The sequence below is a fragment of the Lygodium microphyllum genome, chromosome 1 (genome assembly GCF_053477565.2).
Source record: "Lygodium microphyllum isolate KBCC chromosome 1, Lygodium_microphyllum_v1.1.10, whole genome shotgun sequence".
In the NCBI taxonomy this organism is placed as follows: domain Eukaryota; kingdom Viridiplantae; phylum Streptophyta; class Polypodiopsida; order Schizaeales; family Lygodiaceae; genus Lygodium; species Lygodium microphyllum.
In genome coordinates, this window is record NC_141135.1 from 172,390,210 (window position 1) to 172,415,937 (window position 25,728).

A 25,728-nucleotide genomic window follows, 5' to 3' on the forward strand; every position below is an offset into this window, starting at 1 on the left:
ATAAAGCCCCCTTAGAAGCTTCCCCTCAGAAGCTTCTACAGCTTCTTTAGTATACGTGGCACGAGGGGGGAGTCAAAGCCAACGTCGAAGGCAAAATTCTAATGTGGCTGGGCATGGCCTCACAGCAGAGGCGACGCTGTCGAAGGGTTTTGGAAAGCAAAGTCGCAACCACAGAAGTCCTTGTTTAATTTCAGGATAGAAGATCATTCAAGTGTGACACTACAACCAGGGTCTCTGTTCGATCCAATAAGGAAAAAGATCCCATAAACAGGACTTAATTGAACACCTTGCACACCTTCCCGACCATGTAAAATATCATGCAAAGATCCCATTGTTGCAAACTCAGAAGCAAAGATACATAAGTTCTCATCAATGCAGTATCCAACAAGCTCCACGTTATTCTCATGCTTTAACCTTGAGATCTTGACTTGCCATTTGTTGCTGGATGGTTCAGTAAAATTGGAGGCTTTTCCTCCACTAACATCAAAGACCTGTCCACAATAATTGTCAGAAGACGAATCCAACACCAACCTATGCCACACTTTACAATTCTAAGATGCACTTGAGACATGAATCCTGAATACTTTGTCACTCCAAGCTATAGCATCAGATACGATTTTGATCATTTCTTGCACATGCAGGCCAGTAATTTTTAGGCATTAGCTTAAACTGAATCAAAGTAGATCCTCCACGTGATTGATGATGGTCAAAGCCAAGAAACAAATTTTGTCCAGTCCATCAGATGCATTTAAAATAAGCTCACAAAGAAAAATATCTTTGTTGTTCTTCAGAGATTTAATGATAATATCCATTAGACACGATACTTCAGCCTGGAATTCAAATTTCTCTGCCATGGATCTGAAGCTCTTCCAAATATGGATTCGGATTCGCTTTTTGCAATTTCAGCATCTGTCTTTCTGCTTCATGATTCACTAATACGCTATCTGCCAAGCTTGACTAAGCTACATTTGCTGCTACAACAGCGAGCATGCACGGTTTATGCCCAGAAGGCTTTCTCTTCCCGTTCTGCATCCTCAATCCAATCACACAGTACAGTCTTGGTGAATCCAATCTTTAACACATCAATTGACTGCTTAACGTTATCTCAGTGAACTCGAACATCCCTTTGTAGCTCTTCGATTGTCTCAATGTTGTAAGCCAAAACATCAAGAAATGATATCGCCATAATCTTAGCAACCCCTGTACAGAATCTCTTTGTCTACGAGCAAAGCTGAGACTAAAGATGTGTGTCCTTCCATAGTTGTAACAAACCTATAGTCCTGTTTGATGCTTCCGTCCTTCTGACAGTGCCTTTGCCACCAGTGCGGACTGCACTAGCCATCTTCATCAACTTCTCCCTGTCCATCTCTCAAACAGCCATGGTCTTATAAGTGTCCACTCCACGAGACTGTAAAACTTTTCACGTGGCGGGACTGACAGACACATGCTGGTACGCAGATGAAAATGAAGCTATGGCATACTCTAGATGTCTTACAAGGGTTCCAGGCTTGACTCGAAGCAGGGCTATACCTCTTCTGCTGCCGCTGCTGCTTTCTTTGTCATCGATGCTTCATCACTACCTCGACTCTGATGCTTCGTTTCCTACTGTCATTCTTCTTCTGCCGTCTTTGCTATCACTCTAGGCATTATCCGAGAAGCTGATCAAACACCGAAACATCCTCCAGCATTGAAACGTCAATTGTCATCTCAACGACAGCCATCCAGATGGAGCATATGAAAATATCTGCAAATTTCAGTGACAGAGTAACTGTGCTAGGTAAGGTCGATCACAAAGCTTTGATTTTTGATGCTTCAATTGTCTCCTCGAAGTTCCAGAAATCCAGTCCAGCAGTTCCCAGAGAAAAACGAATTCCGCCGTCCTGAGTACCTCCAATTTGCAGCCATAATCCTCTCCTTTCGCCTTTTGATTCCTCTTCCAAAAATGTCGTATGCCAGATCCATAAATCCCGGAAAAATCCCCCAAGCTCGATTCAAAAACACAAAAGCTCCTCCTTTCCCCCAAAGCGCGGCTCCTTTCCCCTAAAGTGCGGCTGCCCTGTCCCAGAAAAAGCAAAAACTTGGTTCCGTGACCTTGATAGGGAACGCTCTTGAGTGTTACACAAAAACCGCTAGCTTAATGACAGGCCCAACCTCGAAGTCTCGTAGATTATAAGCTCTCAATATTTCTTGCCAGCAGCAACCAAAGCAATATGGCTGATGAGATCCACCACTCGGTTGCTGTAGCCCCATTCATTGTCATACCATGCCACAAACTTCATAAATTTTTTTGTTCAGAGCAATGCCTGCCTTTGCATCAAAGATGCTGGACCTCTCATCCCCAACAAAGTCGGTAGAGACCACATCATCCTCAGTATATCCAAGGATCCCCTTCATTGAGCTTTCAGACGCAGCTTTGACTGCTGCCTTAACTTCATCGTAAGAAGCATCTTTTTCCAGTCGGCAAGTCAAATCAACAACTGAAACATTAGGAGTCGGAACTCTAAATGCCATGCAAGTCAACTTGTCATTCAACGCAGGTAGAACCTTTCCCACTGCCTTTGCAGCACCAGTTGAGCTAGGGATGATGTTTTGTGCTGCACCCCTGCCTCCTCGCCAGTCCTTCCCAGAAGGACCATCCATTGTCTTTTGAGTTGCAGTAGTTGCATGGACCATAGTCATCAGAGCCTCAATAATTCCAAACTCTTGGTGTATAACCTTTGCAAGCGGAGCTAGACAGTTCGTTGTGCAACTGGCATTTGATACAATTTGCATCTCTGGTTTGTATTTTTTTCTCATTAACACCCATCACAACATTGGGGCATCTGCAGAAGGTGCTGATATGATTACTTTCTTTGTAGCTTTTAAAGCACAGACAAGTGTGATACTATCCAGAGAGAAGCAACCCTTCATGCTCGCTACTATACTCATATGCAGAGAATAAATGTAATCACAACAACTAAGTATGCACAAAGTATCAAATCGCACACACAACTTTCGGGTGGTTTTCACACCTCGAATGCGCAGCAATACAACATCCACCCCCTCTAATCCTGCGCATCCTCCGGATGGGCCAACTACCCATGATCGTTATCATCAAGATCCACAAACAGATCAATCTCTTCATTATGCATTTCCGGTAGATCAACAAGATTATCTGTCATATCATCTGTCTCTTCCATTGGAGTTTCTTGTCGTTGCTCTTCTCTTGAAAATTCTTCCAATGCATAATCCTCATCATCTCTTTTCTTGAAAATCTTGATTCTTTTTCCAGCAATAGGCACTCTAAGCACTGTCCCATCCAATTCTGTCAGCTCATATGTTGCATTATCAAAGACATGTCTGACTATGTATGGCCCAAACCATCTTTTCACCATCTTCGAAGTGCAGTATGCTGATTTTCAAGGCTGCTATCAAAGACCAATACCCAATCTCCCTCTTCTATTGCTCTTGGCCGCAAGCGATGCCTACTTTCAAACCTGTCATTATTCCTTAGTCTAGCAACCTTCAACCTGTCAATAGCTAGTTGAATATCCTCAGGTCTCCTCTCCAACTGTCGAATCCGAAGAGCTAAGAGCTCTTCTCTCGTCAAATCCTCCTGCCAAGGTAGAACTGACCAAGTCAAAGCACAAGTCTCAATCGGCATAACAGGTTTCTGACCATACATCAACTCTGCAGGCATATATCCTGTGGTAACACTATGAGTCGTACGATCAGCCCATAAAGCAAATGGTAGAAGTCTTGGCCATTCTCCAATCCATCCTCTGCATGCTTTGGCTACTTCTTTCACTATTGGCGGATGCCCTCTTTCACTCTTTCCGTTTCCCTCTGGATTGTATGCTGTGGTTAGAGCAAACTTGATTCCTAGCTGAGAGAAAAACTCCCTAGCTTCATCTGCATCCAATTCACCACAGTCCGCAGTGATCTTACCCACACAACCATACCTGCAGAAAATTTCCTCCAATAAGAACTTACACACTGCACTAGTGGTCTTCGTTCTCAAAGATCTGCCCTCAACATGATTAGTAAGATCCTCTCTAGCCAAAACAATGTATCTCATCTGCCATAGACCCATAGGCATGGTAACCAAATCAACTACCCACTTATAATGAATGCATAGTGGATAGGTCGGATGAAGCTCATCTCGATGACGCACTACTGAATACATCTGGCAGTCTCTGCAAGTCTCAACAAAGTGAGAAACATCTCTATACATGCCTTTCCACCAATATTTCTCCTTGATTTTCTCATAAGTAGCCCATACTCCTCTATGACCAGCCCAAGGACTCTCATGAAACTCCCTCATCACTTGTAACTGTGTCTCTCTATCGCAGACAACCCGCAAAGGTAATCCGCCTCTTTTCTTCGGATGCTTCCAAAGAAATCCGTCCTTGAGAAAATAACCATAGGCTTTCCTTCTGATCTTCTTGAACTCTTCATCTGTCCATTCATCTCTTTTGCTTAGTGTACTAAGGTACCTGCCAATCTGCAACCAATCTCCAACATAGAGCTCTTCTGTGAAAGGCACAATATCATAGACATGACAAACACGATCAACCATAGTGGCTGAAATTTCTGCATCATCCTCTTCTGCAAGTAGTCTCTCCTCATCATCATATCTAGCTCTAGACAACATATCTGCCACTGGATTATCCTTCCCTGCTATGTGTTTAAATTCCAGATTTAATGACTTGATGTATGCAATCCATCTCAACATAGATATATACGGAGTAGAACAACTCGTGATCATACCAATCAATGGCAAGCAATCTGTCTCTACCACAACCGAAGCTCCAATAAAGTACTCCTTGTCACATTTGAGAGCCGTGACAATCCCCAATAACTCCCTCTTGATTTGCGGATATGTCCTCTGTCTTTCGTTTAGGACTTTCGCCCCAAACCGAATAGCATACCTATTTCCATCTGCATCATCTTGACCCACAACCCAACCTATGCCAATTGGACTAGTGTCAACTGTCAATACAATAGGCCTATCACAATTATAATCCGCTTTCTTGAGAGTAGGAGCATTCTGCAATAACTTCTTCAATTTCCGCATGGCTCTAGTGTGACTCTCATCCCAATAAAATTTATGCCCCTTTCGAAGCAGCTGATACAAACAATCTGCTATGTGTGCAAAATGAGGTATCCAAATCATATAAAACACACAAGCACCAATGAATCTCCGTACCTCAGAAGTGGTAGAACAATACTCTGCAATCTTGCCTATAGCATTCACCTTATCAGGTGAGGGTTTCCTGCCATAATATCCACACATATGCCCAACAATAACAACCTCATTCACTCCAAAAACAGATTTTTGCCCTGAAAGTGTCAAGTTCACTTCTTCTAACCTGGCCAAAATCTTCTCACATGCTGAAATATGATCAGCCACAAAGTATCTGCATCCCTGCTCATTTAGGCTCTCATTCTTCTCTTCTTCTGCACACCCCTTAATGGGCACATCATCCAAGAAAGGCATAGTAAGCTGAGGTATGTAATCACGAAGGACCTTATGCATGGCATTCATCATATGCGCAACAGAATTAGTGGCACCTTGAGGCAAGGTACACATCCTGACAAGCCCAATAGGAGTTCTCATGGTGGTTATGTCCCTGCTTTCCAAAGACAGCTGAAACTGATCATATCCTGAATACAAATCACCCAAAGAATAGATGGCACATCCAGCAAATGCCTCTGCAAACTCATCCACAACTGGACCTATACCAACATTCCTGATAGTAACTCTGTTCACTGGCTGCATGTCCTGAATAAATCGGAGAGTACCATTTTTCTTTGGAACTGTAAACCACCTGTTTGAGTATGGTGCAGATGAAGGCTCAAGGATTCCCATCCTGATTTTCTCATTCAATAAATCAATCAGCTTTGGCAAGTGTGCTTTAGGCACTGGAATAGGTCGGAGATTCCATGGAATATGAGGAATAGTAAAAATGACCATAGGAGCAACAATATCAGGATTCACACATCGAATCTCATGTGGCAAAAAAGCAAATCCCCTTCCATGACGCTCAAGCATCTCCTGAAAGCATTGCTTCTCTATGGGTAACAAGAAATCACCATTTCCAATTTTCAATTCAGTAAGTGTCTCTGCTGAAAATTTATGACCAATATGCTCCGGATTCCTCAAAATTTGCTGTTTAGCAGCCCTCTCTATTTGCTGATCACTGTCAGATGGAAGCGGTACAGCAACTGGCTTCACCTTCTTATCCACAGTTTTGTATTTCGTGTCAACCCTGGCTTCATTATGCTCTTCTGCATTACATAAACCTTGCTGTAAATCAGCAATTCTGCATTCCAACGGCTGAATATTCTCAGCCCTCTGCTCTATGGACTGCATAGGAACAGCCCCAAACTCTGAATGCTGAAATATTTCAGCACTAAACTCTGTTGGCTGAAAATTTTCAGCCCTCTGTCTCTCTGAAAGCTGATCATAACCAGCTGGAAACTCTGTTTGCTGAATTTCTTCAGCACTCAACACTCTTTGCTGAGTAACCTCAGCCTCTGACTCAATCTGTGACATAAAATCTGCAATTTCATGAAACATGTCCAGGGATTGCACTAATACATTACCATGACAATTCAGCATATCAGTTTTCAGCATATCTCTCATCTCTGCCATCGTATCTGCACAAATCACACTGTCATACATCCCATCTATGTGCTCATCATCCTCCAAAATTCCTGCATTTTTCAAATTTTTCTCCTTTCTGTATATATACTGCCTGGCAGCTCTAGACAACCTAGAAGTCTTCTGATAACTCATCGAACTGTTTGCTGAAATCCCAACATAACCGGAGGAGAAAACACTGCTGCCAGGAGGCGAGAACTCCAATCTCCTCTCCTCTGTACCACCGTCGTCTCGCGAAACGGAAGTACCTAATGAAAACCCGAATCTCTCACAGTGGGCAAAGGTGCATCTCTGAGAGTATCCCTGTTTCTAACATGGTTCACACATACAGTCATAAACTGAACTGCTCTCATACCATCTTTACTGCGAATCCGTGCATAAGCAGATCCATCATCCATGACCTTTGTTTCCATGTGCATCTCTGTAATGAATGGCTGACCAAGAATTATGGGATAAGAGCATGAATCCTGCACAAAGAAATGAAAATCCTCCTCTACATCACCAATAGAAACCTTGACACTAGGACAGGCAGCATACAAATCACCTGCAGTGTTATTGGCCGCTCTCATACGCCACCCATGCTCTACATCCATAGGCCATCTGTTACTCTCATAAACTCCACAAACTATGAGATTAATCTCTGAACCATGATCAACCAATGCAACATAAGGCACCTGTTTCTCTCCAATCTTTACCATCGTCTCTGTAGTTGCCCTAGCCCAATGGCTCCGCGAAAAGTGACTACGCGGTATCAAAACAGGCTCATCAATTTCAGCATAATGCATAGGCTGAACCCTCTTCTCTACCTGCGGAAAAACAAAAGCATTATCAACCATAACCTCATCATCATCCTCATCCAACTCTCCAATCAAAACTCCCTGTGTATCAGTGGTAGCCAATGCATGTCTTTTCCTCTTCAAGACCTCCTGAAACTGATCCTGAAACTCTCTTTTTGAGATGCCCAAAATCTCAGAAATAGTGAAAGTCACCTCACTGCCAAGTATCTTATCATTAAAGATTTTCTTCATGTCTGTAGATGTCTCAATATCGGACATCAATCTGAATCCTGGCTGCTTTCTCTCTCTAGGCTCTTGCCTCTTTTCTCTCTTTTAAGCATCCTCCATCTGTCGATCTGGCCCTGGTCTTGAAGACGGTCCTGCACTAGGTGGAGTAACAAACTCACCCCCTCTAGTCTTCTTAGCTGCACTTGGATTTTCTTCATCCCTCTTACGCTTCTCCTCAACAAATACATCTGCACCATGAGATTTAGCCAAATAAGCATAAATAGAGTACCTGTCAACAGGCGAGTCCCAACCTGTCTCTGATCTGATGCTAGAGCCTGCACTAGTCAAAACAGTTTGCTCAATTTTCCCCTTGTTTGCAGTCTCCATAGCATAAGTCCATAGTGCGGACTGAGTCTCTGATCCCTTCTCAATCTGTACTCCATATGCAGAAGCATCACCTCTAGCTGTCACATAAGAAGTACGCGCAGCCATGTCCTCCACTAACTTCTTCATTCCACCTTTACCAAAGTTGGTAGCAAGTGGAGCTCCTGTCTCAGTCAACCAAATCTTACCATCTTGCCCCCAATATACCAAATTCTGCCTCCTTGCATCCTGGAAAGAGTCACAATCCCTGCAATGCTGATGCTCCGTACTATCACACCAAATACATCTCCGATCTCTCGTAGGTGCAGTAGGAGCACTCCTAGGTGCAGTAGGAGCACTAGAAGAAGTAGTAGGCACAGTTGAAGCAAACTGCTCCTTCAACTTACCCACCAACTCCGCTTTGACTGACTCAAGTGTCAAATCTGTGATGCCTTTGATGATGTCATCAATTGAGGTAGGCACCGATGGAGCGGATGGTTTTGGAGCAGAAGGTGTAGGCATCGGTCGTGGAACAGGAGGAATAGGTGGAGTAGAAACAGTAGGCACTGGCATAGGCCAAGAAACTGGCTGAGGAGGAGAAGAAATAACAAGGATAGAAGTAGGCATAGGAATTGATGATGGTGTAGGTGTCATGGAACCATTCTGTAGGCGAGTCTTCCATATCCTCCTCTTGGTCAAAGTCGAGACTGCATCCTGAGCATCTTGCCAATCAGTTTTAAGACTCGTAGGCTTCATACGATCTTCAAGAAGCTCACCCAATTCTTCTTGAAGAGCAGGATCTGCAGCTTGCAAGAAAAGCTCAACTTTTTCAACATCCAATGCTCTTTGTTCAATGGCATCAAGCTGACTATACCTCTCTTCGAATTCTCGAATCAACTCCGAAGCAGTGAGACCTTTGTTTGGCATGTAGACCCACTCTCGGAATGACCGCCGAGTAGCCATACCAAAGTCCTCAAGGAAGTATTCTTCTTTCAAGGCCTTCTTAAAATCTTGCCAATGTGTATTTTGAATAAAAAGATCAGTCACTTTTGTCCTCAAAGCAGGTGTGACAAGACGAAGGAAGTACTTACTCATAAGTCCAGCAGGAACTCCAAAAAACCCCATCTTGATCTCATATGTCTTCAAATATGCCGAAACATTACGCCCATCAAATAGCTTCTTCTCACTCTCAACTGCTTCAATAGCCTTAGTCGCGCTGTTTGCATTCTCCTGCTCCGAATAGAGTTGCCTTTGCTGAGACAACTGCTGTTGATGCAATTGTTGTTGCTGCTGCATATACAATTGTGTTTGCTGATTTTGGAGCTGCATATACATGGACATATTCTGCAAAATCTGTTTTAGATCCTCCGTTGAAGTACTTGATGCAGCAGTCATTGATGGAGCTGAAGTAGACACAGCTGGAGTTGTAGAAGAAGCTGAAATAGAGGCTGAAGTATCTCCCATCCTGAAATTTCTGTGACGCTTTCACGTCGGGTTCACCAAAGATGTCGAAGGGTTTTGGAAAGCAAAGTCGGAACCACAGAAGTCCTTGTTTAATTTCAGGATAGAAGATCATTCAAGTGTGACACTACAACCAGGGTCTCTGTTCGATCCAACAAGGAAAAGGATCCCATAAACAGGACTTAATTGAACACCTTGCACACCTTCCCGACCATGTAAAATATCATGCAAAGATCCCATTGTTGCAAACTCAGAAGCAAAGATACATAAGTTCTCATCAATGCAGTATCCAACAAGCTCCACGTTATTCTCATGCTTTAACCTTGAGATCCTAACTTGCCATTTGTTGCTGGATGGTTCAGTAAAATTGGAGGCTTTTCCTCCACTAACATCAAAGACCTATCCACAATAATTGTCAGAAGACGAATCCAACACCAACCTATGCCACACTTTACAATTCTAAGATGCACTTGAGACATGAATCCTAAATACTTTGTCACTCCAAGCTATAGCATCAGATACGATTTTGATCATTTCTTGCACATGCAGGCCAGTAATTTTTAGGCATTAGCTTAAACTGAATCAAAGTAGATCCTCCACGTGATTGATGATGGTCAAAGCCAAGAAACAAATTTTGTCCAGTCCATCAGATGCATTTAAAATAAGCTCACAAAGAAAATATCTTTGTTGTTCTTCAGAGATTTAATGATAATATCCATTAGACACGATACTTCAGCCTGGAATTCAAATTTCTCTGCCATGGATCTGAAGCTCTTCCAGATATGGATTCGGATTCGCTTTTTGCAATTTCAGCATCTGTCTTTCTGCTTCATGATTCACTAATACGCTATCTGCCAAGCTTGACTAAGCTACATTTGCTGCTACAATAGCGAGCATGCACGGTTTATGCCCAGAAGGCTTTCTCTTCCCGTTCTGCATCCTCAATCCAATCACACAGTACAGTCTTGGTGAATCCAATCTTTAACACATCAATTGACTGCTTAACGTTATCTCAGTGAACTCGAACATCCCTTTGTAGCTCTTCGATTGTCTCAATGTTGTAAGCCAAAACATCAAGAAATGATATCGCCATAATCTTAGCAACCCCTGTACAGAATCTCTTTGTCTACGAGCAAAGCTGAGACTAAAGATGTGTGTCCTTCCATAGTTGTAACAAACCTATAGTCCTGTTTGATGCTTCCGTCCTTCTGACAGTGCCTTTGCCACCAGTGCGGACTGCACTAGCCATCTTCATCAACTTCTCCCTGTCCATCTCTCAAACAGCCATGGTCTTATAAGTGTCCACTCCACGAGACTGTAAAACTTTTCATGTGGCGGGACTGACAGACACATGCTGGTACGCAGATGAAAATGAAGCTATGGCATACTCTAGATGTCTTACAAGGGTTCCAGGCTTGACTCGAAGCAGGGCTATACCTCTTCTGCTGCCGCTGCTGCTTTCTTTGTCATCGATGCTTCATCACTACCTCGACTCTGATGCTTCGTTTCCTACTGTCATTCTTCTTCTGCCGTCTTTGCTATCACTCTAGGCATTATCCGAGAAGCTGATCAAACACCGAAACATCCTCCAGCATTGAAACGTCAATTGTCATCTCAACGACAGCCATCCAGATGGAGCATATGAAAAATATCTGCAAATTTCAGTGACAGAGTAACTGTGCTAGGTAAGGTCGATCACAAAGCTTCGATTTTTTATGCTTCAATTGTCTCCTCGAAGTTCCAGAAATCCAGTCCAGCAGTTCCCAGAGAAAAATGAATTCCGCCGTCCTGAGTACCTCCAATTTGCAGCCATAATCCTCTCCTTTTGCCTTCTGATTCCTCTTCCAAAAATGTCGTATGCCAGATCCATAAATCCTGGAAAAATCCCCCAAGCTCGATTCAAAAACACAAAAGCTCCTCCTTTCCCCCAAAGCGCGGCTCCTTTCCCCTAAAGCGCGGCTGCCCTGTCCCAGAAAAAGCAAAAACTTGGTTCCGTGACCTTGATAGGGAACGCTCTTGAGTGTTACACAAAAACCGCCAGCTTAATGACAGGCCCAACCTCGAAGTCTCGTAGATTATAAGCTCTCAATATTTCTTGCCAGCAGCAACCAAAGCAATATGGCTGATGAGATCCACCACTCGGTTGCTGTAGCCCCATTCATTGTCATACCATGCCACAAACTTCATAATTTTTTTTGTTCAGAGCAATGCCTGCCTTTGCATCAAAGATGCTGGACCTCTCATCCCCAACAAAGTCGGTAGAGACCACATCATCCTCAGTATATCCAAGGATCCCCTTCATTGAGCTTTCAGACGTAGCTTTGACTGCTGCCTTAACTTTATCGTAAGAAGCATATTTTTCCAGTCGGCAAGTCAAATCAACAACCGAAACATTAGGAGTCAGAACTCTAAATTCCATGCCAGTCAACTTGCCATTCAACGCAGGTAGAACCTTTCCCACTGCCTTTGCAGCACCAGTTGAGCTAGGGATGATGTTTTGTGCTGCACCCCTGCCTCCTCGCCAGTCCTTCCCAGAAGGACCATCCATTGTCTTTTGAGTTGCAGTAGTTGCATGGACCGTAGTCATCAGAGCCTCAATAATTCCAAACTCTTGGTGTATAACCTTTGCAAGCGGAGCTAGACAGTTCGTTGTGCAACTGCCATTTGATACAATTTGCATCTCTGGTTTGTATTTTTTTCTCATTAACACCCATCACAACATTGGGGCATCTGCAGAAGGTGCTGATATGATTACTTTCTTTGTAGCTTTTAAAGCACAGACAAGTGTGATACTATCCAGAGAGATATCCTCCTCGTGCATTTGTTTGAATAGTTGTAATGTCTTCTCTCCTTGACCCTGTTCAACATAGACTGAAAGCAACCCTTCATGCTCGCTACTATACTCATACACAGAGAATAAATGTAATCACAACAACTAAGTATGCACAAAGTATCAAATCGCACACACAACTTTCGGGTGGTTTTCACACCTCGAATGCGCAGCAATACGACATCCACCCCCTCTAATCCTGCGCATCCTCCGGATGGGCCAACTACCCATGATCGTTATCATCAAGATCCACAAACAGATCAATCTCTTCATTATGCATTTCCGGTAGATCAACAAGATTATCTGTCATATCATCTGTCTCTTCCATTGGAGTTTCTTGTCGTTGCTCTTCTCTTGAAAATTCTTCCAATGCATAATCCTCATCATCTCTTTTCTTGAAAATCTTGATTCTTTTTCCAGCAATAGGCACTCTAAGCACTGTCCCATCCAATTCTGTCAGCTCATATGTTGCATTATCAAAGACATGTCTAACTATGTATGGCCCAAACCATCTTTTCACCATCTTCCGAAGTGCAGTATGCTGATTTTCAAGGCTGCTATCAAAGACCAATACCCAATCTCCCTCTTCTATTGCTCTTGGCCGCAAGCGATGCCTACTGTCAAACCTGTCCTTATTCCTTAGTCTAGCAACCTTCAACCTGTCAATAGCTAGCTGAATATCCTCAGGTCTCCTCTCCAACTGTCGAATCCGAAGAGCTAAGAGCTCTTCTCTCGTCAAATCCTCCTGCCAAGGTAGAACTGACCAAGTCAAAGCACAAGTCTCAATCGGCATAACAGGTTTCTGACCATACATCAACTCTGCAGGCATATATCCTGTGGTAACACTATGAGTCGTACGATCAGCCCATAAAGCAAATGGTAGAAGTCTTGGCCATTCTCCAATCCATCCTCTGCATGCTTTGGCTACTGCTTTCACTATCGGCGGATGCCCTCTTTCACTCTTTCCGTTTCCCTCTGGATTGTATGCTGTGGTTAGAGCAAACTTGATTCCTAGCTGAGAGAAAAACTCCCTAGCTTCATCTGCATCCAATTCACCACGATCCGCAGTGATCTTACCCACACAACCATACCTGCAGAAAATTTTCTCCAATAAGAACTTACACACTGCACTAGTGGTCTTCGTTCTCAAAGATCTGCCCTCAACATGATTAGTAAGATCCTCTCTAGCCAAAACAATGTATCTCATCTGCCATAGACCCATAGGCATGGTAACCAAATCAACTACCCACTTATAATGAATGCATAGTGGATAGGTCGGATGAAGCTCATCTCGATGACGCACTACTGAATACATCTGACAGTCTCTGCAAGTCTCAACAAAGTGAGAAACATCTCTATACATGCCTTTCCACCAATATTTCTCCTTGATTTTCTCATAAGTAGCCCATACTCCTCTATGACCGGCCCAAGGACTCTCATGAAACTCCCTCATCACTTGTAACTGTGTCTCTCTATCGCAGACAACCCGCAAAGGTAATCCGCCTCTTTTCTTCGGATGCTTCCAAAGAAATCCGTCCTTGAGAAAATAACCATAGGCTTTCCTTCTGATCTTCTTGAACTCTTCATCTGTCCATTCATCTCTTTTGCTTAGTGTACTAAGGTACCTGCCAATCTGCAACCAATCTCCAACATAGAGCTCTTCTGTGAAAGCCACAATATCATAGACATGACAAACATGATCAACCATAGTGGCTGAAATTTCTGCATCATCCTCTTCTGCAAGTAGTGTCTCCTCATCATCATATCTAGCTCTAGACAACATATCTGCCACTGGATTATCCTTCCCTGCTATGTGTTTAAATTCCGGATTTAATGACTTGATGTATGCAATCCATCTCAACATAGCTATATCCGGAGTAGAACAACTCGTGATCATACCAATCAATGGCAAGCAATCTGTCTCTACCACAACCGAAGCTCCAATAAAGTACTCCTTGTCACATTTGAGAGCCGTGACAATCCCCAATAACTCCCTCTTGATTTGCGGATATCTCCTCTGTCTTTCGTTTAGGACTTTCGCCCCAAACCGAATAGCATACCTATTTCCATCTGCATCATCTTGACCCACAGCCCAACCTATGCCAATTGGACTAGTATCAACTGTCAATACAATAGGCCTATCACAATTATAATCCGCTTTCTTGAGAGTAGGAGCATTCTGCAATAACTTCTTCAATTTCCACATGGCTCTAGTGTGACTCTCATCCCAATGAAATTTCTGCCCCTTTCGAAGCAGCTGATACAAACAATCTGCTATGTGTGCAAAATGAGGTATCCAAATCATATAAAACACACAAGCACCAATGAATCTCCGTACCGCAGAAGTGGTAGAACAATACTCTGCAATCTTGCCTATAGCATTCACCTTATCAGGTGAGGGTTTCCTGCCATAATATCCACACATATGCCCAACAATAACAACCTCATTCACTCCAAAAACAGATTTTTGCCCTGAAAGTGTCAAGTTCACTTCTTCTAACCTGGCCAAAATCTTCTCACATGCTGAAATATGATCAGCCACAAAGTATCTGCATCCCTGCTCATTTAGGCTCTCATTCTTCTCTTCTTCTGCACACCCCTTAATGGGCACATCATCCAAGAAAGGCATAGTAAGCTGAGGTATGTAATCACGAAGGACCTTATGCATGGCATTCATCATATGCGCAACAGAATTAGTGGCACCTTGAGGCAAGGTACACATCCTGACAAGCCCAATAGGAGTTCTCATGGTGGTTATGTCCCTGCTTTCCAAAGCCAGCTGAAACTGATCATATCCTGAATACAAATCACCCAAAGAATAGATGGCACGTCCAGCAAATGCCTCTGCAAACTCATCCACAACTGGACCTATACCAACATTCCTGATAGTAACTCTGTTCACTGGCTGCATGTCCTGAATAAATCGGAGAGTACCATTTTTCTTTGGAACTGTAAACCACCTGTTTGAGTATGGTGCAGATGAAGGCTCAAGGATTCCCATCCTGATTTTCTCATTCAATAAATCAATCAGCTTTGGCAAGTGTGCTTTAGGCACTGGAATAGGTCGGAGATTCCATGGAATATGAGGAATAGTAAAAATGACCATAGGAGCAACAATATCAGGATTCACACATCGAATCTCATGTGGCAAAAAAGTAAATCCCCTTCCATGACGCTCAAGCATCTCCTGAAAGCATTGCTTCTCTATGGGTAACAAGAAATCACCATTTCCAATTTTCAATTCAGCAAGTGTCTCTGCTGAAAATTTATGACCAATATGCTCCGGATTCCTCAAAATTTGCTATTTAGCAGCCCTCTCTATTTGCTGATCACTGTCAGATGGAAGCGGTACAGCAACCGGCTTCACCTTCCTATCCACAGTTTTGTATTTCGTGTCAACCCTGGCTTCATTATGCTCTTCTGCATTACATAAACCTTGCTGTAAATCAGCAATTCTGCATTCCAATGGCTAAATTTTCTCAGCCCTCTGCTCTATGGACTGCATAGGAACAGCCCCAAACTCTGAATGCTGAAATATTTCAGCACTAAACTCTGTTGGCTGAAAATTTTCAGCCCTCTGTCGCTCTGAAAGCTGATCATAACCAGCTGGAAACTCTGTTTGCTGAATTTCTTCAGCACTCAACACTCTTTGCTGAGTAACCTCAGCCTCTGACTCAATCTGTGACATAAAATCTGCAATTTCATGAAACATGTCCAGGGATTGCACTAATACATTACCATGACAATTCAGCATATCAGTTTTCAGCATATCTCCCATCTCTGCCATCGTATCTGCACAAATCACACTGTCATACATCCCATCTATGTGCTCATCATCCTCCAAAATTCCTGCATTTTTCAATTTTTTCTCCTTTCTGCATATATACTGCCTGGCAGCTCTAGACAACCTAGAAGTCTTCTGATAACTCATCGAACTGTTTGCTGAAATCCCAACATAACCGGAGGAGAAAACACTGCTGCCAGGAGGCGAGAACTCCAATCTCCTCTCCTCTGTACCACCGTCGTCTCGCGAAACGGCAGTACCTAATGAAAACCCGAATCTCTCACAGTGGGCAAAGGTGCATCTCTGAGAGTATCCCTGTTTCTAACATGGTTCACACATACAGTCATAAACTGAACTGCTCTCATACCATCTTTACTGCGAATCCGTGCATAAGCAGATCCATCATCCATGACCTTTGTTTCCATGCGCATCTCTGTAATGAATGGCTGACCAAGAATTATGGGATAAGAGCATGAATCCTGCACAAAGAAATGAAAATCCTCCTCTACATCACCAATAGAAACCCTGACACTAGGACAGGCAGCATACAAATCACCTGCAGTGTTATTGGCAGCTCTCATACGCCACCCATGCTCTACATCCATAGGCCATCTGTTACTCTCATAAACTCCACGAATTATGAGATTAATCTCTGAACCATGATCAACCAATGCAACATAAGGCACCTGTTTCTCTCCAATCTTTACCATCGTCTCTGTAGTTGCCCTAGCCCAATGGCTCCGCGAAAAGTGACTACACGGTATCAAAACAGGCTCATCAATTTCAGCATAATGCATAGGCTGAACCCTCTTCTCTACCTGCGGAAAAACAGAAGCATTATCAACCATAACCTCATCATCATCCTCATCCAACTCTCCAATCAAAACTCCCTGTGTATCAGTGGTAGCCAATGCATGTCTTTTCCTCTTCAAGACCTCCTGAAACTGATCCTGAAACTCTCTTTTTGAGATGACCAAAATCTCAGAAATAGTGAAAGTCACCTCACTGCCAAGTATCTTATCATTAAAGATTTTCTTCATGTCTGTAGATGTCTCAATATCGGACATCAATCTGAATCCTGGCTACTTTCTCTCTCTAGGCTCTTGCCTCTTTTCTCTCTTTTAAGCATCCTCCATCTGTCGATCTGGCCCTGGTCTTGAAGACGGTCCTGCACTAGGTGGAGTAACAAACTCACCCCCTCTAGTCTTCTTAGCTGCACTTGGATTTTCTTCATCCCTCTTACACTTCTCCTCAACAAATACATCTGCACCATGAGATTTAGCCAAATAAGCATAAATAGAGTACCTGTCAACAGGCGAGTCCCAACCTGTCTCTGATCTGATGCTAGAGTCTGCACTAGTCAAAACAGTTTGCTGAATTTTTCCCTTGTTTGCAGTCTCCATAGGATAAGTCCATAGTGCGGACTGAGTCTCTGATCCCTTCTCAATCTGTACTCCATATGCAGAAGCATCACCTCTAGCTATCACATAAGAAGTACGCGCAGCCATGTCCTCCACTAACTTCTTCATTCCACCTTTACCAAAGTTGGTAGCAAGTGGAGCTCCTGTCTCAGTCAACCAAATCTTACCATCTTGCCCCCAATATACCAAATTCTGCCTCCTTGCATCCTGGAAAGAGTCACAATCCCTGCAATGCTGATGCTCCGTACTATCACACCAAATACATCTCCGATCTCTCGTAGGTGCAGTAGGAGCACTCCTAGGTGCAGTAGGAGCACTAGAAGAAGTAGTAGGCACAGTTGAAGCAAACTGCTCCTTCAACTTACCCACCAACTCCGCTTTGACTGACTCAAGTGTCAAATCTGTGATGCCTTTGATTATGTCATCAATTGAGGTAGGCACCGATGGAGCGGATGGTTTTGGAGCAGAAGGTGTACGCATTGGTCGTGGAACAGGAGGAATAGGTGGAGTAGAAACAGTAGGCACTGGTATAGGCCAAGAAACTGGCTGAGGAGGAGAAGAAATAACAGGGATAGAAGTAGGCATAGGAACTAATGATGGTGTAGGTGTCATGGAACCATTCTGTAGGCGAGTCTTCCATATCCTCCTCTTGGTCAAAGTCGAGACTGCATCCTGAGCATCCTGCCAATCAGTTTTAAGACCCATAGGCTTCATACGATCTTCAAGAAGCTCACCCAATTCTTCTTGAAGAGCAGGATTTGCAGCTTGCAAGAAAAGCTCAACTTTTTCAACATCCAATGCTCTTTGTTCAATGGCATCAAGCTGACTATACCTCTCTTCGAATTCTCGAATCAACTCCGAAGCAGCGAGACCTTTGTTTGGCATGTAGACCCACTCTCGGAATGACCGCCGAGTAGCCATACCAAAGTCCTCAAGGAAGTATTCTTCTTTCAAGGCCTTCTTAAAATCTTGCCAATGTGTATTTTGAATAAAAAGATCAGTCACTTTTGTCCTCAAAGCAGGTGTGACAAGACGAAGGAAGTACTTACTCATAAGTCCAGCAGGAACTCCAAAAAACCCCATCTTGATCTCATATGTCTTCAAATATGCCGAAACATTACGCCCATCAAATAGCTTCTTCTCACTCTCAATTGCTTCAATAGCCTTAGTCGCGCTGTTTGCATTCTCCTGCTCCGAATAGAGTTGCCTTTGCTGAGACAACTGCTGTTGATGCAATTGTTGTTGCTGCTGCATATACAATTGTGTTTGCTGATTTTGGAGCTGCATATACATGGACATATTCTGCAAAATCTGTTTTAGATCCTCCGTTGAAGTACTTGACGCAGCAGTCATTGATGGAGCTGAAGTAGACACAGCTCGAGTTGTAGAAGAAGTTGAAATAGAGGCTGAAGTATCTCCCATCCTGAAATTTCTGCGACGCTTTCACGTCGGGTTCACCAAAGATGTGGAAGGGTTTTGGAAAGCAAAGTCGCAACCACAGAAGTCCTTGTTTAATTTTAGGATAGAAGATCATTCAAGTGTGACACTACAACTAGGGTCTCTGTTCGATCCAACAAGGAAAAAGATCCCATAAACAGGACTTAATTGAACACCTTGCACACCTTCCCGACCATGTAAAATATCATGCAAAGATCCCATTGTTGCAAACTCAGAAGCAAAGATACATAAGTTCTCATCAATGCAGTATCCAACAAGCTCCACGTTATTCTCATGCTTTAACCTTGAGATCCTGACTTGCCATTTGTTGCTGGATGGTTCAGTAAAATTGGAGGCTTTTCCTCCACTAACATCAAAGACCTATCCACAATAATTGTCAGAAGACGAATCCAACACCAACCTATGCCACACTTTACAATTCTAAGATGCACTTGAGACATGAATCCTGAATACTTTGTCACTCCAAGCTATAGCATCAGATACGATTTTGATCATTTCTTGCACATGCAGGCCAGTAATTTTTAGGCATTAGCTTAAACTGAATCAAAGTAGATCCTCCACGTGATTGATGATGGTCAAAGCCAAGAAACAAATTTTGTCCAGTCCATCAGATGCATTTAAAATAAGCTCACAAAGAAAAATATCTTTGTTGTTCTTCAGAGATTTAATGATAATATCCATTAGACACGATACTTCAGCCTGGAATTCAAATTTCTCTGCCATGGATCTGAAGCTCTTCCAAATATGGATTCGGATTCCCTTTTTGCAATTTCAACATCTGTCTTTCTGCTTCATGATTCACTAATACGCTATCTGCCAAGCTTGACTAAGCTACATTTGCTGCTACAACAGCGAGCATGCACGGTTTATGCCCAGAAGGCTTTCTCTTCCCGTTCTGCATCCTCAATCCAATCACACAGTACAGTCTTGGTGAATCCAATCTTTAACACATCAATTGACTGCTTAACGTTATCTCAGTGAACTCGAACATCCCTTTGAAGCTCTTCGATTGTCTCAATGTTGTAAGCCAAAACATCAAGAAATGATATCGCCATAATCTTAGCAACCCCTGTACAGAATCTCTTTGTCTACGAGCAAAGCTGAGACTAAAGATGTGTGTCCTTCCATAGTTGTAACAAACCTATAGTCCTGTTTGATGCTTCCGTCCTTCTGACAGTGCCTTTGCCACCAGTGCGGACTGCACTAGCCATCTTCATCAACTTCTCCCTGTCCATCTCTCAAACAGCCATGGTCTTATAAGTGTCCACTCCACGAGACTGTAAAACTTTTCACGTGGCGGGACTGACAGACACATGCTGGTACGCAGATGAAAATGAAGCTATGGCATACTCTAGATGTCTTACAAGGGTTCCAGGCTTGACTCGAAGCAGGGCTATACCTCTTCTGCTGCCGCTGCTGCTTTCTTTGTCATCGATGCTTCATCACTACCTCGACTCTGATGCTTCGTTTCCTACTGTCATTCTTCTTCTGCCATCTTTGCTATCACTCTAGGCATTATCCGAGAAGCTGATCAAACACCGAAACATCCTCCAGCATTGAAACGTCAATTGTCATCTCAACGACAGCCATCCAGATGGAGCATATGAAAATATCTGCAAATTTCAGTGACAGAGTAACTGTGCTAGGTAAGGTCGATCACAAAGCTTCGATTTTTGATGCTTCAATTGTCTCCTCGAAGTTCCAGAAATCCAGTCCAGCAGTTCCCAGAGAAAAACGAATTCCGCCGTCCTGAGTACCTCCAATTTGCAGCCATAATCCTCTCCTTTCGCCTTCTGATTCCTCTTCCAAAAATGTCGTATGCCAGATCCATAAATCTCGGAAAAATCCCCCAAGCTCGATTCAAAAACACAAAAGCTCCTCCTTTCCCCCAAAGCGCGGCTCCCCTGTCCCAGAAAAAGCAAAAACTTGGTTCCATGACCTTGATAGGGAACGCTCTTGAGTGTTACACAAAAACCGCCAGCTTAATGACAGGCCCAACCTCGAAGTCTTGTAGATTATAAGCTCTCAATATTTCTTGCCAACAGCAACCAAAGCAATATGGCTGATGAGATCCACCACTCAGTTGCTGTAGCCCCATTCATTGTCATACCATGCCACAAACTTCATAAATTTTTTTGTTCAGAGCAATGCCTGCCTTTGCATCAAAGATGCTGGACCTCTCATCCCCAACAAAGTCGGTAGAGACCACATCATCCTCAGTATATCCAAGGATCCCCTTCATTGAGCTTTCAGACGTAGCTTTTACTGCTGCCTTAACTTCATCGTAAGAAGCATCTTTTTCCAGTCGGCAAGTCAAATCAACAACTGAAACATTAGGAGTCGGAACTCTAAATGCCATGCCAGTCAACTTGCCATTCAACGCAAGTAGAACCTTTCCCACTGCCTTTGCAGCACCAGTTGAGCTAGGGATGATGTTTTGTGCTGCACCCCTGCCTCCTCCCCAGTCCTTCCCAGAAGGACCATCCACTGTCTTTTGAGTTGTAGTAGTTGCATGGACCATAGTCATCAGAGCCTCAATAATTCCAAACTCTTGGTGTATAACCTTTGCAAGCGGAGCTAGACAGTTCGTTGTGCAACTGGCATTTGATACAATTTGCATCTCTGGTTTGTATTTTTTTCTCATTAACACCCATCACAACATTGGGGCATCTGCAAAAGGTGCTGATATGATTACTTTCTTTGTAGCTTTTAAAGCACAGACAAGTGTGATACTATCCAGAGAGATATCCTCCTCGTGCATTTGTTTGAATAGTTGTAATGTCTTCTCTCCTTGACCCTGTTCAACATAGACTGAAAGCAACCCTTCATGCTCGCTACTATACTCATACACAGAGAATAAATGTAATCACAACAACTAAGTATGCACAAAGTATCAAATCGCACACACAACTTTCGGGTGGATTTCACACCTCGAATGCGCAGCAATACGACAACGCTATCTGTGGCTCGATGACAGGGATTCGTAGCATTGCGTCCCTCTGCCATAGGGCGGCTAGCGCAAAGTCCCTCCTCCCTTCTCTCCCACACGCACTCAGAGAATCTCCCCTCTCTTCTCTCCCTCACGTATTAAGCTACCTCCTATGGCAGCGCCTCCTCCTATTTAAATAGGGGAGGGGAGGAGGATCCTCCCTCTCCTAACGTGTCAGCGCGACGGTGGTTTATGACTAGCGAGCTCCACCGAGGAGCTTTTCCCATGCATTCTATTCCCCTCCCTCTCCAGGACGACAGTCGGCTGGGGAGGGGAATAAGAAATTTTTTTTGCATTATCCTTAGGAAATTCTAAAAAATGCTATATCATTATCCCCCTTTCCTATAAGAGGTAGTTCACGCGAAGAAATTTTAAAACGTTACATACAAATATACCTTGAATAAGAACTATGTTGTTGGAGGGGTTGTACTCGAAAGGTCGTATCCAATGGGACTCAAAGAGAGAACGAAGTAGAGAATAGGAGATAGAAGAGAAGAAAAAATAATAGACAAGAGGTACACAAGATAAAGACAAAGCTTAATGAATCAAAGTGCTATGTATTGATAGAACCGAAGAAAATAAACAAAATCCTTGTCTGGGACTACTCAGAAGCAATGTCCAAGCATTTGATCTCTTGGAGCTCTATGGTAGACCAAAAATGCACACCAAACATGAACTTTTTCTCTACTTCTCAAGCCACAAATCTGATGGTTCCATTGGCTTTGAAAGGGGGGTAAAACTTAGGAGACTTGGTCAAAAATCTTCCAAATCACTCATGCTTCTTCTTCTCCTAGTTTGGAATGTTGTTTGGTGCTTGTAAAGTGCGATTGTACCTTGCCCAAATTCGCAAGTCCTTATTTTTCATAAGATCTCCCAAAATAGGATGAAAACAACTTGTTTTTTGCATGTCACCCTATTCTAGAAGTTTTTAACACATTTTTTTGATATTTACAAGAAATAATATCCAAAATATTGAAAATCTTATATTTTGAAGCTATCCAAAATTGTCCAAAAATCTTATATTTTGGAACTATCCACACTTTAGATATTAACACTAATGACTAACATGTCATTGACTCTCTAGATTCATAAGAAAACTGGATGATGATGCACTCCAAGGTTTTTCATGATGTGTCCACATAGTGACACGTCATCCACCCCGTCTAACTCTGCACATCCTCTGGTATGTGCCAAAGTCCTAATTGTCACTAGATTTTGAGTCCTCCTCATCCTCTGCAACCATATCCTTTACTTCTTCATCTTCCATCTCGTCTTGGCTAGCCCTTGTATCATGGCCACTATTTTCTTCCAATTCTGGCAACTCATAGGTAGTACATTCCTGCCTCTTGAGTAATTTGATTATTTTCTATGCTACCAGAAGCTTTATATCTATCCCATCTAGCTCGTTTAATGCATAAGTAGCATTATCAAACACCTGTCTTACCACATAGGGTCTGAATCATCTTTTGGAGACTTTACGCATGGCACTATGGTGGTTATCTAAACTACTATCATAAACCAATACCCAATCCCCATCTTGTATGGTTCTTGGCCTCAATCTATATCTTTTGTCAAACCATTTCTTATTCGGTATTCTTGTTGCACTTAGCTTTGCAACTGCTGCCTCTATGTCTTCTGACTTTCTTTCCAACTATATAATACATAAGGCCAACAACTCCTCTCGATTCAACTCCTCTTCCCAAGGTAGCACACTCCATGCGACTACCATCTCTTCTATTGGCATAATAGGTTTTGGACCATACATCAATTCAATAGGCATATATCCTATAAGAGCATTATGAGTTATTCTATCAGGCCATAAGGCATAAGGGAGCAATCCTGGCCACTCTTTTATCTTCTCTCGAAATGCTTTTGCCAATGCCTTCATAGTAGGTGGGTGACCTCTTTCACTTTTTCCATTTCCTTCAAGGTTATAAGCTAAAGTTAAATCAAGTTTTATCCCCAACAATGCAAAGAAATTGTGGGCTTCATCTGCATCCAGTTCACACCTATCTCTTGTAAATTTTCCCACACATCCATATCAACAAAAGATCTCTTCTAGGAGAAAAGTACACACTGCATTTGTTGTCTTAGTACGTAGAGGTCTTCCTTCCACTTGATTAGTCAATTCTTCACGGGAAAGTACAAGATATCTCATTTGCCAAAGACCTATAGGCATCGTGACTAAATCCACCACCCACTTAAAATGAAGAGAAAAGGGATATGTGGGCTGCAATCCATCCCGATATCTCACAAATGAATACATTTGACATGTCGTATAGGTTTCCACAAAGTGAGCAACATTCTTATACATGCCATGCCACCAATATCTTTCTTTGATATTTGCAAAAGACAAGCCCACAAGCTTTCATGAAATTCTTGCATGACATTTACTTATGAGGCTTTGTCACCCAAAACTCACAATGGTATACCTTCTTTCTTCGTAGCATGTTTCCACAAGCATCCATCTTTTAAGAAAAACCCATAGGATTTTGTTCGATCTTATTAGACTTCTCATTCGACCACTCGTCTCTCTTTGTTAATATACTAAGGTATTGACCAATTCTTTGCCACTCTCATGCATATTTGTCTTCTAGAAACACTTCTACACACGAAACATAACATATAAAGTGTCTTCTCTTTGCTGTCCAAGCTTCTGTTAGTGTTGTGGCAACTCCTTGCATTGCTAAATTCACTCTTACAACATCATTTCCAGTTGTAAGAAAGTCATCTTCTTCCTCCTCATCCATCATCCCATCTTCATTCTCATAGCATGCCCGAGATAACATGTCTGCCACTAGGTTATCTCTTCCTGTAGTGTGCTAAAATTCAGGGTTCAAAGATTTGATGTATGCAATCCACTAGAGCATAGCAATGTATGAGGTAGAACAACTAGTAATCAAACACAATACTGGCAAACAATCAGTCTCAATGACTACATGAGTACCCAAAAAATACTCCTTATCACATTTAAGGACTTTCACAATTCCCCGTCATTCTCTTTTTACCTGTGGATACCTTCTCTGTCGTTCAGTCACAATACTTTAGCACCAAATCAAATTGCATAACTTTGTTGTGTTACAACTATATATATCATCTCTCACTTGACTTGGGTCTCACCTATATATACTAACTCTATATCAATATGAATCATTCTTTGGGAGCATGTCTTATGTATCTCTCTCGTACTCTCTCTCTCTCAACATGGTATCAGAGCTATGGATGCATAGCAACAACAAGGAAGATAAGTTGTTTCATTGTTTATACTTGATTGAATTCTTTGCACAAGTGATGGTTTGATACATGAACTTGTTCAAATTAGAAGTATTAGTTAATTTTGTCTTTAAAAACAAAACCAGGTCCAGGTGCGTAGCTCTCATCGTGCTCTCGAATCTTGTCAAAACCGCTTGTCAATCGGAGTTCTAGATCAAAAGTTATGATAGTTCGGGATTCAAGACAACAATTCTGCTCGAATCTGCGATTCTTTATTTAAAACTGTAATTCTAATTACAGTTCGTTAATCCCCAATTACAGTTTGTTAATTGCTCGTCTTCATTAATGATGTTGATTACGACAAGAAAACATCTTGCTATTTTTAGCGATGTTTTATTATCGTTCACGTTCTTTGCTTGGCCGAAATAGCACTTTTCTTATATGTGTCATCCCGTCTTGCACGTTACGCCTCTCTATTTCGGGTTTTCTTTTTAGTCACTCAATACTTTTCGTCATTCTTATGTGCATCTCCCTATTTTGATTGTCATGCATCTCAACT

The 25,728-nt window shown here is 42.6% G+C and overlaps 3 pseudogenes; all 3 read right to left on the reverse strand.

Moving 5' to 3' along the window:
* Nucleotides 1-2,065: 2,065 nt before the first annotated feature.
* Nucleotides 2,066-2,727, reverse strand: LOC148041981 (glyceraldehyde-3-phosphate dehydrogenase GAPCP2, chloroplastic pseudogene; annotated as a pseudogene).
* Nucleotides 2,728-11,447: 8,720 nt separating this feature from the next.
* Nucleotides 11,448-12,092, reverse strand: LOC148041982 (glyceraldehyde-3-phosphate dehydrogenase GAPCP2, chloroplastic pseudogene; annotated as a pseudogene).
* An 8,902-nt stretch (nt 12,093-20,994) lies between these two features.
* Nucleotides 20,995-21,587, reverse strand: LOC148041983 (glyceraldehyde-3-phosphate dehydrogenase GAPCP2, chloroplastic pseudogene; annotated as a pseudogene).
* Between the last annotated feature and the right edge of the window lie 4,141 nt (nt 21,588-25,728).